Consider the following 11,112-nt stretch of genomic DNA (forward strand, 5'->3'; position numbering starts at 1 on the left):
TAGACTATGCCAACATCCTTTACTTGGGTCTTCCTGAATATCTGCTGACCCGTCTGCAGATAGTCCAAAATTCAGCAGCCAGGGCAATCTTTGGCCTTACCAGAAGAGCCAGGGCGAGCAATCTCCTTGCCACTCTGCACTGGCTGCCGATTCGCAAGCGCATCTCATTTAAGACCTTAACTACAGCTTTTAAGGCGCTTCACAATCTCGGCGCTGGCTATTTGCAGAGAAGGGTCAATTTCTATCTTCCATCTAGACCCTTGAGGTCTGCTGCCCAGGCCTATGCCATGGTACCGGTAGTGAGACGTGTTCGCTGTGGAGGTCGCTCTTTTAGCTACCTTGCCCCCCATCTTTGGAACACTCTGCCCCTGATGCTGCGAACGTGCCCTAATTTGTCCGCCTTTAGAAAAGGACTTAAAACGTATCTCTTTGCTCTGTAAGTTGTTCCTTGGATTTCTAGTACCGTTTGGCTGTCTTGTTGGTTGCTGGTAGTTTGTGAAGAGGATCTATAGCGCCGGGACGCTCTTTGAGCAGCTGAGCGCTCTACAAAACACCCAGTAACATAACATAACATAACTGCACGAAGTTTGATTAACCATTGGGATTCAAGTTTGCGAAGTGCCAGAGTGTTATTGCCTCCTCTTGGATCAGGTTTGATCATGTCAATGCCATGGAAACGGATGCCCAGTAACTCTAATTCCAAGTGTTCCTTATTATAGTGTGCCGCTAATGGATATCTGGCATCGTTGTTACGGATGGCTCTGATGTGTTCTTGCAGTCTTTCCTTTAGGGGACAGATGGTGCTCCCTACATAAATCAATCCACAGTGACATATGATACAGTACACCACCAACTTGGAATTGCAGTTGATAAAATGTCTAATGTGGTGGATTTTCTTGCTGTTATATGAAAAGGTTTTCTTTTTGTCTAAGGCAAATTGACAAATATTGCACATAGTGCATTTGTAAAAACCACAAGGTTTGATAGGCATCCATTTGTTAGTGCTAGCTAACACATGATTATTAGGTACAGGGTTCCTGATAATCGAAGGGCTGAGCCAGTTTCTTAATGTTTTGCCCTTCTTGTAAACAATACGGGGTTTCTTGCCTACATGTTTCTCCAGGTCTGTAATAGATGCCAGTGTTTCCTAAACACATTGAAGATTTTGGAACTGTTTGCATTGTATTGTGTTATTATGGCAAGCTTATTCACAGTGCTGTGTTTGGGTCTTTTTGGTTTCCTTTTTAAGGGTCGACTCTCTGGAGATTTTGTCTATTCTTTCATGTGCATTGTTCAGCAATTGATTATCGTATCCTCTTATCAGGAACCTTTTCTTAAGGATTTCAATTTCCGCTGCAAATATGCCGTCTGTACTGCAATTACGTCTCAATCTAGTCATTTCGCCATATGGAATGGCCCCAATTTGGGAAACAGGGTGGGCACTGCTAGCGTGCAGGACTGAGTTACAGGAGGTGCTTTTCCTATATAGTTTAGATTCAATTCTGTTGTTGGAAATGAACAATGTGACATCTAGGAAAGAAATGTTGTTATTACTGGATTCATAAGTAAACTTGAGGTTATATTCATTGTCATTCAAGTAAGTTATGAATTCATCAAGTAATTTGTCCCCTCCTCCCCATATCATAAACACATCGTCGATGAAACGACCCCAATAAACAATGTGATCAGTCAGGGTCGAAGGGCCTTTTTTCCAAAGATGATGTTCTTCATAGAACCCCATATATATATTTGCGAAGGAGGGTGAAAATTTTACCAGGTTCCCAGTGCACCTCTTTCTTGGATACTTCACGTACAACTTGTTCAGTGAAAATAGTCACTAACAGAAGGTGCGGACGTTTTCTCTCATTGAGAAACGCTACCACCAATATTGCTGTATAACAGTTAAAATCTAATTAAACAGCTATAGTGATACATTAGATACAATGTTGGATTGTCCTAGTTAATACGAGAAGAGCTGATCTCCATTTAAAAATACTATAAGTAGTTAGAAATACACTTTGGTAAGAAAAAAAAAATTCAGACATAAATACCAGACATCCATAGATCAATTGTCTGAGAAAGATCTTGATCTTATAGCCCACATCCAGCTCAGATAATTAGCTACAGCTATTGCAATACAAAGAAGAGTATCATTTCACAATATCCTCATTGCACTACTACATGTTCTGATTGACAGCAATCTACAGATTGGGACCAGCCACGCTTTGCGCGAAGTTGTATATGCTGGATGTTGGACTTGGCCCTTTTGGCAGGGTCATCCCTGAACTTTTTGCCTTCCTCCTGTATTTTGTCTGACCTGTTGTTGTTGGTTTTATGGCTCTGGGCACTTTACCACTGCTGTTCAGTGCTGAAGTGCATATGCTCTCCATCGTAAATTGGTGTATGGATTAGTGACTCCCTGATTGGCTAGTTTGGTTTAATTGTCAGACCCTAGTACAGTGCATGGAGTGTGCCCAAGGCTTGTAAATCAAATGCTGCTGGTGGGCTTGCAGCACTGGTTGTGTTAAATATTGCAGGGATTTGTTAACATGAGCTGAAAGCCATTTTGTATTTCTGGCAGCCATCTTGTTTGCCATGTGCTGCCACGTGCTTGCCATGTGCTCTGTCCTCCCTCAGTGTTGACTGCTCTTGTAATCTGCCTAGAAACTAACTATATTTAGCATCTTCCACCTTCGCACATGCTCAGTTGAGCTTGCAGCTGTCCTTGCAGCTGTTTCTAGTCTGTAAATGTCAGGGTGTGTTCACCAGAAATAGCAACTGTTAGCTCCTCTCACTTTGTTGTGCAGGCAGATCTTGCATGCCCATATTAGTCATTTTGCATGCTTACATCAGCCAGGACTGCCCCTTGGTCTTATGCTGACCATGCAACCCTAAGCATATATAAGGCCCCAGTTTTCTTTTCTTCTTAGACTGCCTCATTCAGTTGCTAAGGTTTCTGTGTGACGTAGTCTCCCTCATTTGAGATTAATAAAGATGTTACTTTTTTATTTCAGCTTCTGTGCCAATTTCTTCTTTGTTGGTTTAAAAGGACCAAGTATCAGTGAGACCCCTGAGAAGGTTTCTATTTTCTACAGTTGTGCCACCCAAAGAAGCAGCCTGTAAAAGTGTGTCACAGGTTCTGCCACTGCAGAACCTGTGTGCAGTCTGGTACTGCCATGTTGAATGGGCAAGTGCACCCACTTGCCAGTCCCTAAACCTTCCTTTTTCTGCCTATTAGTCACCCCTATGGTAGGCCCATGGGCAGGGTGCATTGTAGGTAAAATGTAGGACAAGCCCTAATGTGTGTGGCATGTCCTAATAGTGAATTAACCATTTTCGTTTTTCACTATTGCAAGGCTACCTGTTCCCCATAGGCCAGAATGGGCAGTTGATGATTACATCTTATAATCCTAACTGACTCAGTGAACTAGGTAGAAATTTGAGTTTAGTATGCATGAACTCAGAATGATAAAATACATCTGATAGTGGAGTTGGTTTTACATTCTGTGTTTAGAAATACCACTTTTAGAAAGTAGGTATTTTCTTGTCTAACTATCCAAGCCTTCCTCTGCTAGGTTGCGTGTTCCTTGTCTGGAGTTTGAGTGACAGGGGCTGTGGGATTCCAGGAGACAGGGTAAGTCCGCACAGGACTGAATAGAGAGATCTACATGCAGAGGGGTGGGAGGATTTGTACCTGGAACCTGAATAGGGCTGTGCCTTCCCTACACAATGCTGGCTCCACCTCCTGTGTTGCGTCTGATGTCTCTGCCCTGCACTGTGAAAGGAAAGGATTCATGTAAACAGAGTGCTCCAGGACTAACTAGAACTGGTTTGGACTAGGCAAAGGCCTTTCTGCCTTCAGAGAACAAAAAGAAACTGTGTATAAAAGAAGGGACCCAAACCCCAGAACTTTAGATCACTTTTGGGAAACAAGAAGAAACCTTGGCTGAGGAGTGGAACCAGAGAGACTGAGGAGAGACTATCCCTAAGCTTGAGTGCTGCTTTCGGAATTGGCCTGCAGTGGTTGCCTGACTGCCAAAGACAGGAGAGAGGAACTTTGTGTGTACTTTCATCAACTTGTGAAGTATCTCCGAAGGCTTGAGAAAAGAGCTTGCCTCCTGTTGAAGTCTCAAGGACAACAGACGTCACCCACCAGCTATCCAAGAGTTATTTGGAAGTGCCTGCAAATGTGTCGGACTTTCTGAGGAACTGCATGTCGCAAGGAGCGGGAAGAGCGACTCATGAGCCAGAAGCGTGACGCTGAACTGCCGCTGTAACATCACAACGCGAAAGCGCCTCGCATCGCCGGAGAAGAGGATCGACGTCGCAGCAGACGCCGCCGCATCACCCGGAAGCGTGTGGCAGGGCCTGTTGCGTCTCTCATCGTTGTCGAAGCTCCTCGCATCGCCAGAGAAGAGGATCCATAGCACATCAGATGCTGCCGCATAACCGGGAAGCATGTCACAGGGCCTGTTGGGGTCTGCATCGTGTCGCACCAAGAACAAGACAACATCTTTATTTCTGTGCACCAGATATTCATCGCTTCATGGTGTTGCGGGCCGCTTCGTCACGGAAGCGCAGTAAGAAACTGACGCATCACCTCCCCTCTCAGAGAAGAACCGACGCATCACCGTCCCCTCCGCAGCAGTAGGGAACCAACGCATCACCGTTCTTGCGTGTAAGGAACCGACGCATCACCTTCCCTGCAACACTTTTGCTGTATTGCGTTACGCATCTTAAGGTACATCGAATCAAAGTGTCACATTTTAAGATCTAAAGAGAACTAAGCTAATTCTACCATTTTAAGTACAGTATTGTGGATTTTTGTTGTTTGTGGCCTTATGTTAAATCTATATAAAAGATACTTATTTTTAATATACAACTTGTGTGGTGTCCATCTGTAGTGTTGTCACCGGGTTACTGTATGTGTTCACAAATGCTTCATACACTGCCTCTGAGATAAGCCTGTCTGCTCATGCCAAGCTACCAAGGGGGTGAGCAGGGGTTATTTTAGGAGTGTACCCTCTTACCCTGACTAGGCGCAAGGGTCCCTATTTGGTCAAAGGTACCTACCTCTGCCAACTAGAGACTCCCAAATCTAACATTGGTGGTCAGCGGTGAGGATTCTGGACTTGCATTTGTGACTCATATGGTGAACACTAAAAGTGATTGCAGACCAAAACACGACCACATACTTTTGGTAGATTGTTTTCGTGGGATTTTCTTTTTTTGCCAAGAACTGCGAAGTTTAGCCACCATGAATAAAGCAGCCTCCATAGCATCCGTTGATTCGGAAGAGGAGAGACTAGAATGCTACAACTTAAGACTGCTTAAGCATTTCTGCAGGAGATTCAAAGTTTCAATGACCGGTCTCTCCAAGAAGGAGGAGTACCAAAAGGCACTGAGGGCCTGGGTCGAAGCAAGGAATACCCCTGAGGAAGGGGCTGAGAATGCAGATGGACAGCTAGAGGGGTCATTGGGTCCAGAGGGGAGGAAAGTACCCTCCCCAGCAGGTAGCAGTGTCTCTGCCAAGAGCCTGTCCCAAGAGGAACTGGCAGAAAGGAAGGAAAGCAGGATGCTCAAGATGTAGCTTGCCAAGCTCAGATTGGGTGGGCAACTGGAGTTAAAAAATAGGAGATTAGCCCTAGAGGAAAAGAAAATACAGTTGAAGCATAAGTTGAGAATGAGGGAGCTTGAGTTAGAGCTCGAGAGGCTTGAGGCCATGAGTGTCTCAGCCCAGTATAAATAAATGTGTGTAGCTCAGAGTGTGAGCTTTTCTGAGTGGGAGGTGGAATCCATCTCAGATGGTGGCGATAAAAATGAGTTAACTAGTGCTGAGGGAGTAGTACACACATCCAGGGATGTGGCATCTGACTTGAAGGAGGGAGTTAACATACACCAGGAGGTTCTAGGACATGAGGTAGCTCCAGTGGTGCACAGTGTCCCTGAGGAGAATGGGGAAACTGACGCAGGGGTTCATGGTCCTAGTGGTGGGAGGAACACTGTACTGAATCTAGATGAGAGGTGCAGGGAGAGGGGTTCCCCCGTGGTCGAAGTCCTGGCGTGTGAGTGTGAAGACCGTCCAGAAGAGTGTGAGTTGAGTGACAGAGACAGTCAGATACTGTCTTGCCAGTCTCAAGAGAGTGGTGTGAAGTAGGTGTGCGAGGCACTGGATGGAGAGGTGAAGGATAGTTTGGTTAACCCTTGGAGGGATTTTGTAATCCAGTTGTGGGAGAGCACATTGTCTGTTTTCCAGAGCTATGCCAACACCTGTTGAAGAGTGAGTTCTCTGACCCCAGGAAGCTGACATTGGAGGCAGACCTTTTGGTGGATTCCAGAGGGTCGGGATAGGCATTGGGGAGTTATGCTAAGAGGAGTGGTTCAGGTATCTTCCAACCCAAAGTGGTGGAAGAGGTTCAGTGTAGCCCAGTTAGGTCCCGTTGTAGTATATATTTTGTATTATTATAAACTTTAATAATGCAACATTTGCACAATCTACATCAATATTAATCTGTTCAACCAGTTACATTTTTAAAATTGTAAAAAATGTATAGAAATTGTACTATGTACTAAAATACCTACCCACCCTACTGCTTTACAAGCCCAACACCCCGCTAATAATTAAAAATAATAATAATAAACTTAGAATTAACACTTCAAAAATATTACCCAAACCATAAGATAATTATTAGAAAATTCACAAATAACTAAAATAAACACTCTAATCACTTGAGCACACAAAAGCATAAAACATTACAAAATTTCACCAAAATCAATGTTCTATAAAACTATAATAAGAAACATAGTATTCCTGTCATTTGAATATTTTTTATGATATCTGTGGCTGACTGTATTTCTGAGGCAACATTAAAGTTGTGTACTGCAACTGGACCGCTGAATTCAGCAGGTAAAGCTGACTAACTTGATTTTCTAATTACAGCTCAAGAAGCCGAACTTGATTTTTCATACACTTCATTTCGTTGTTCGTAAGGTGTCATTGTACAGCAATAGTCAGTACTTCTGCCTTTAACAAATAGTGCATGGTTTATCGGTTATGTTAGCAACTCACAAATCCATTTGACTCATTTGTCAGCATCTCTGCCTTGCATATTTTGTCATGTGGATAACCGGGTCTTCTTCGCAAACTACTTTTCTTAATTTTGATTGTAGGCACACACAGACAGCACCCCCACCCATTGGGGTGCTGTCTGTGTGTGCCTACAAGAATTGAGAATGACGCATTTCTCATAACATATTCACAACATCAAAATGCTTGCAACATTGGATACCAAAAAATGCAACCCTCTGCTGCCATACATTACACCATGGTGTAGAATGCTGCTGGTCCAATAATACCCTTCAGCCCCTCACATCGGGATATGAAGAATTCTAAAATTCTAGAAGACCATTAAACTGTATCTTTAATAGATGACTGCTATCACATGTAGGAAAGAATAGAGAGTAACATGTTCCTCACATACTAAGAGATGATTCCTGTATCTCTACTGTTAGAAATTGGGTTTCTGGTTGGTAAAGGTATGCACCCTGGCCAAGCAGGAATCCCAATCTTAGTCAGGGTAAGTCAGTAACACACTCTATATTAGGCCTGTGCTAGATTGGCACAGAGGCAATGTATAAAGTATTTGTGCACATAACACCCAGTAACACAGTGAAAACACAACAAAAGGACTCCATACTGGTTTAGAAAAAGAACCAATATTTGTATGAGTAAAACAAGACCAAAACAACAAAAAGTTTGTAGTGCTTAGGAACAAATAGTGCCTACTGGAGCTATCTGGTCACACTTGACTGGTGCAAATCCAAATGTTCAGACCAACTGCGATAGAGTGTGAGTCAAATACAGAGACCAGCCGTGGCCTGCTGAAACAGTACCTTGGATGTTTCGATGCCGAAGACAATGCAGGAAGCAGCAGAGATACTAATGTGGATCCTTTTAGGGAAGGAGAGGCATCGGCTCCTAGCAGCGTAGCGTCAAAAGTGCATTGACAGTCAAGATGCGAAGCTCATTGGGGCAATGCATCGTCATCAACCACTGGCCTATAGGAGATGCATGCATCACAAAGCAATGCGCTGGTGCCGAGCCACACAGAGTCAGAGATTAGTAGGAAACAGAGAACGATGCATCGCACCATCGGTGATGCAATGTCTGCAGCTCATGCACTGGCGATGCATCGGTGTACAAGGAATTGCACCAGTTCTGATTGATGTAACACCATCAATGCGTGACATCCAGAGGCCCTGCTTGTTGCAGGTTGCAGGGGGAAGTATTTGATATCCTTGAGACTTCTGAAACAACCGGCAAGCCAACAAGCTCTTGGCGATACTTTGGTTTTGGGATGTAGAGAAGCAGGTCCAGTCCTTCTCACTCCCTGGAAAGAAGCAGCAGAAAGCCAGTCAATACAGCAAAGCAGTTCAGCAAAGCAGCAATCCGTCCTGGCAACATAACAGTCCTACTTCATGGTAGAATGTCAACAGTTTCAGAAGTGTTCTGACTTGGTGGTGTCAGAGGTCCAGTATATGTATTACGTTGAGCATTTGAAGTAGGGAGACTACAAAGAGATGCATTTGAAGCACACAGGACCCTGCCTTTCCTGCCCTGACTCCAGACTCACTACAGGGGGTATGCAGCCCTTGGGGACAGTACATAACCCTTTCAGATTTGTCAGCTCCTCCCTCTCATCCTGCTCAGGATAACCCATCAGCATGCAGATGATCACCCCAGTCACACCTACACTTCCTCTGTGTGTGTCTATCTAATGGGGATGCAGGAAGCCAGCTATCGCCCACCCCAGATGTATATTTCAAAGGTAGGTTGAAGGCACCAAATGGTTATAGTAAGAACATTCCAACTTTCTAGAAGTGGCATTTTCAGAATTATAATTTATAAACAAAATTCACCATAAGCTGTGTTTCTGCACTGGGATTCTAGAGACAACTAAGTTTGGGGGTCCCATCTTTTTAGAAATTTTACTCATAAACTGGAAAAAGGCAATCCCAATGTTATCATCCTATGGAAGAGAAACGCCTTGCAGTAGTGCACAACAAATGTAAGAGTTTTTCACATGTAAAACTTGAAAGTAAATATCCTACTTGTTAAATACACTGCACCCTGCCCAAAGGCTGTCCAGGGCCTAACTCAAGGGTGACCTATATGTAAAAAAAGGAAGGTTTTGGCCTGGAAAGTAGGTTAACTTGTCAGCTTAAAATGGCAGTTTAAAACTGTACACACAGGCTCTGCAATGGCAGGTCGGAAACATGTTTAAAGGCTATTTAAATGGATGGCACAAGCAGTGCTGCAAGTCCACTAGTAACATTTGAATTACAGGGAAAGTGTAGTGTACTTTACTAGGACCTTATAGGTAAATACAATATGATAATTATGGTTAAACCAAAGTTACCATATTCTAAGTAAAGAGCATATGCATATTAGCATAGGTTAGCACTGGTAAAGTGCCCAGATTCCTAAAGCCAACAAAATCAAGGTCAGAAAATGTGGGATTGACCTTTCAGCAAGGGCCATTTCCAACATCTATCTTTGCATCTACTTAGAGTCACTACTGGTATTGTTGACACCGGAATGCCCCCTGCATTGCATGGTGTTGTTGCTCCTCCACCAAGTGCCAAACTGCATGTATCTGGCATCCCTTTTTTGGCATGCTAATCTCTCTTCTTATGCCCGAAAGCCTAAGTTTGCTCTTAGAAAAGACTCCTGAACACGAAGGGGTGTATCAAGCATGCGCTCCATAATGACTGAGGACTCTATCCTTGTCAAAAATTCATGTGTGTGGAGCAGTGGTGATAGTATGTTATGTATTCCCAATCCTAATGTGACCAGTTCCTCTACCTCTGTGACAGGAATCGAGGCCTTCTTGTCCATTCATATAATGTTTCATTGTTATAGATGAACCTAAATCTTTGCACAAACAATCTGAACAGTGTATGCTGTTGTGTGTGGTCCGAGCTTTACACATATAAGTAAGTGTCTGAAAAAAACTCGAGTGACACAGGCCTTTGGGTATTATTATGGAAGCCCCTGGCTAGAGCGGATGAGATAAATTCACGCTGCTTCAACGAATCGTTTTTACATTCAATCATTTCATTTTAAACTGTGGGGGAAGGAATTTGAACATTGGGGGAATTAATTTGTTGTGTGCTTTCAAAAAATTGTTTTTGAATATCTCTTGATTAGTCCACTTTTAACTAAAAAGCGTGCACGTCGCACTTTTACTGTATTCTTATTCCGGGAGGCAGGGCGCTTGTTTTATATTAGCCATCTTTGAATTTTCTGTGCTCTAGTGGTTGGGTGGCACCAGTATTTATTGTGCCTGCCACTGTGGACGCACAGTGGGTGAGATGAGTTCACGCTGCTTGAACAAATCTTTTTTACTTTCAAATGTATCTTTTTAACCTGTGGGGGAATTAATTTGATATGTGTAGGCCTTCCTGTTTTCAGTTTCTATTTTTGGTCAATTCTGTTGGGGTTTTTTCAGTGTCTTCAATACCTTAAGACAAAAGTGGTTTTCAGTGGTTAAACATTTTTGTGCCATTAAAAACAACAGAAACAGTGTTTTTTCTGGTGTTTATGGAATGTTTTTCATTATTGCTTGCTTTCTTCACTGACTGTGCATGTGTATAGAAAATGTGCATACAGGGTAAATTAGGTCCAAATATATTTTTATAAATCAAACTTAATGTAGTACACCGTACAATATTTCTTTAGTGTGTCTTTGATCATACATGTTCACTCTTGCCTTCCCTTGTAAACGTTTATCTGTGAAAAGGCCCTCTCAGCATTGCCACTTTAGATGGGCAAAGCCAAAATAGCCAGTACACAATTTGCTAACTCTTGCAACTGACCTAGCTTTCCATGCCAATTCTGGTGCAACTGAAGATTGGAATTCTCTGGGACAGACTCTGCAACATATGCACTGAACTGGGTGCATGTGCCCTCAGTAATTGAAAGAGTCAGAAATGAGGCAGTACTTTTCAAAAACTGGAGAAAATTCGATTTTACGGAAGGGATCTAGAACTTGTGCAGAGTAACTCAGTGAGGCTTCATTGACTTCAAATGCAATGGTTGGCAAATGGACG

This window comes from Lissotriton vulgaris, unplaced genomic scaffold (genome assembly GCF_964263255.1).
Source record: "Lissotriton vulgaris unplaced genomic scaffold, aLisVul1.2 SCAFFOLD_5125, whole genome shotgun sequence".
Lineage (NCBI taxonomy): Eukaryota > Metazoa > Chordata > Amphibia > Caudata > Salamandridae > Lissotriton > Lissotriton vulgaris.